Below are 3,596 nucleotides of genomic sequence, written 5' to 3'. Positions count from 1 at the left end.
TATGAGCTGCTTGTATATTTTGGAAATTAATCCTTTGTCAGTTGTTTCATTTGCTATTATTTTATCCCATTCTGAGTGTTGTCTTTTCACCTTGCTTATAGTTTCCTTTCCTGTGCAAAAGCTTTTAAGTTTAATCAGGTCCCCCTTGTTTACTTTTGTTTTTATTTCCATTACTCTAGGAGGTGGGTCATAGAGGATCTTGCTTTGATTTATGTCATCAAGTGTTCTGCCTATGTTTTCCTCAAAGAGTCTTATAGTTTCTGGTCTTACATTTAGGTCTTTAATCCATTTTGAGTTTATCATTGTGTATGGTATTAGGAAGTGTTCTAATTTCATTCTTTTATATGTAGCTATCTAGTTTCCCCAGCACCATTTATTGAAGAGGCTGTCTTTGCCCCATTGTATATTCTTGTTTCCTTTGTCAAAAATAAGGTACCCATAGGTGCATGGGTTTATTTCTGGGCTTTCTATCTTGTTCTGTTTTTCTATATATCTGTTTTTGTGCCAATACCATACTGTCTTGATGACTATAGCTTTGTAGTATAATCCAAAGTCAGGAAGGTTAATTCCTCCAGCTCCATTCTTCTTTCTGAAGACTGCTTTGGCTATTTGGTGTCTTTTGTGTTTCCATATGAATTGTGAAATTTTTTATCCTAGTTCTGTGAAAAATGCCATTGGTAATTTTATAGGGATCACATTGAATCTGTAGATGCATTTGGTAGTATAGTCATTTTCACAATATTGATTCTTCCTACCCAAGAACATGGAATATCTCTCCATCTGTTTATGTCATCTTTGATTTCTTTCATTAGTGTCTTATATTTTCTGTGTATAGTTCTTTTGTCTCTTTAGGTAAGTTTATTCCTAGATATTTAATTCTTTTTCTTGCAGTGGTGAATGGAATTGATTCTTTAATTTCTCTTTCTGATTTTTCTGTTAGTATATAGAAATGCAAGTGATTTCTGTATATTGATTTTGTATCCTGCTACTTTGCTAAATTCACATATTAGTTTTAGTAATTTTCTGAAACTAAGATTTTCTGTGTGCAGTATCATGTCATCTGCAAACACTGAGAGCTTTATTTCTTCTTTTCCAATCTGGATTCCTTTTATTTCTTTTTCTTCTCTGATTACTGTAGCTTGGACTTCCAGAACTATGATGAATAATAGTGGTGACAGTGGACACCCTTGTCTTGTTCCTGATCTTAGGGGGAATGCTTTCAGTTTTTCACCACTGAGAATAATGTTTGCTGTAGACTTATCGTACATGGCCTTTACTATGTTGAGGTAGGTTTCTTCTGTGCCCATTTTTTGAAGAGTTTTAATCATAAATGGGGCTGAATTTTGTCAAAGGCTTTTTCTGCATCTATTGAGATTATCATGTGGTTTTTATGTTTCAATTTGTTAATATGGTGTATCACATTGATTGCTTTGCATACATTGAAGAATCCTTGCATTCCTGGAATAAACTCAACTTGATCTTGGTGTATGAGCTTTTTGATGTGTTGCTGAATTCTGTTTGCTAAAATTTTGTTGAGGATTTTTGCATCTATGTTCATCAGTGATATTGGCCTGTAGTTTTCTTTTTTTGTGTTGTTTTTGTCTGGTTTTGGTATCAGGGTGATGGTGGCCTCATAGAATGAGTTTGGAAGTGTTCCTTCCTCTGAAATTTTTTGAAAGAATTTTAGAAGGATAGGCATTAGCTGTTCTCTAAATTTTGATAGAATTCTCCTGTGAAGCCATCTGGTCCTGGGCTTTTGTTTTTTGGGAGATTTTTTTTTTATCACAGCTTCAATTTCAGTGCTTGTAATTGGATTGGTCATGATTTCTATTTCTAACTGGTTCAGTCTTGGAAGATTGAACTTTTCTAAGAATCTGTCCATTTCTTCCAGGTTATCCATTTTATTGCCATATAGTTGTTCATAATAGTCTTTTATAATACTTTGATTTCTGCATTGTCTGTTGTAACCTCTCCTTTTTCATTTCTAATTTTGTTGATTTGATTCTTCTCTCTTTTTTCCTTGATGAGGCTGACTAAAGGTTTCTCAATGTTGTTTATCTTCTCAAAGAACCAGCTTTTACTTTCATTAATCTTTGCTATTGTTTCTTTTTCAATTATTTCTGCTCAGATCTTTATGATTTCTTTCCTTCTACTAATTTTGTTGTTGTTGTTCTTCTTTTTCCAGGTTGTTTTAGCTGTAAAGTTAGGTTGTCTATTCAATGTTTTTCTTGTTTCTTGAGGTAGGATCGTATTGCTATAAACTTCCTTCTTAGAACTGCTTTTGCTGCATCCCACAGGTTTTGAGTTGTCATGTTTTCATTGTCATTTGTTTCTAGAAATTTTTTGATTTCCATTTTAATTTCTTCAGTAACCTGTTGGTTATTTAGGAATGTGTTGTTTAGTCTCCATGTGTTTGTGTTTCTTACAGTGTTTTTCTTGTAATTGATACCTAGTCTCATAGTGCTGTGGTTGGAGAAGATGCTTGATATGATTTCAGTTTTCTTAAATTTCCTGAGGTTTGATTTGTGACCCAAGATGTGGTCTATCCTGGAGAATGTTCCATGTTCACTTGAGAATAAGGTGTATTCTTCCATTTGGATGGAATGTCTTGAAGATATCAATGAGATCCATCTCATCTAATGTATCATTTAAGACTTGTGTTTCCTTATTAATTTTGTGTTTTGATGATTTGTCCATTGGTGTGAGTGAGGTGTTAAAGTTTCCTATTATTATTGTATTACTGTCAGTTTCTGCTTTTACGTCTGTTAGTGTTTGCCGTCGGAGAAGGCAGTGGCACCCCACTCCAGTACTCTTGCCTGGAAAATCCCATGGATAGAGGAGCCTGGTAGGCTGAAGTCCATGGGGTCGCTAAGAGTTGGGCACAACTGAGCAACTTCACTTTCACTTTTATGCATTGGAGAAGGAAATGGCAACCCACTCCAGTATTCTTGCCTGGAAAATCCCAGGGACAGAGGAGCCTAGTGGGCTGCCGTCTATGGGGTCACACAGAGTCGGACATGACTGAAGTGACTTAGCAGCAGCAGCAGCAGCGTTTGCCATGTACTGAGGTGCTCTTATGTTGGGTGCATAGATATTTACAATTGTTGTATCTTCCTCTTGGATTGATCCCTTGAGCATTATGCAGTGTCCTTCCTTATCTCTTGTAATCTTTATTTTAAGGTCTATTTTGTCTGATATGAGGATTGCTACTCCAGCTTTCTTTTGCTTCCCACTTGCATAGAATATATTTTTCCATCCTCTCACTTTCAGTCTCTGTGTGTCTTTAGGTCTGAAGTGGGTTTCTTATAGACAGCATCTATATGGGTGTTGTTTTTGTATCCATTCAGCCAGTCTGTGTCTTTTGGTTGGAGCATTTAATCCATTTACATTGAAAGTAATTATTGATATGTATGTTCCTATTGCCATTTTCTTAATTATTTGTGGTTGATTTTGTAGATCTTTTTCCTTCTCTTGTATTTCTTGACTATATAAGTTCCTTTAACATTTGTTGTAAAGCTGGTTTGTTGGTACTGAATTCTCTTAACTTTTGCTTGTCTGAAAAGCCTTTTATTTCTCCATCAATTTTGAATGAGATC

Source organism: Cervus canadensis, chromosome 1 (genome assembly GCF_019320065.1).
Source record: "Cervus canadensis isolate Bull #8, Minnesota chromosome 1, ASM1932006v1, whole genome shotgun sequence".
Lineage (NCBI taxonomy): Eukaryota > Metazoa > Chordata > Mammalia > Artiodactyla > Cervidae > Cervus > Cervus canadensis.
Note: the sequence above shows the minus strand (reverse complement) of the source record.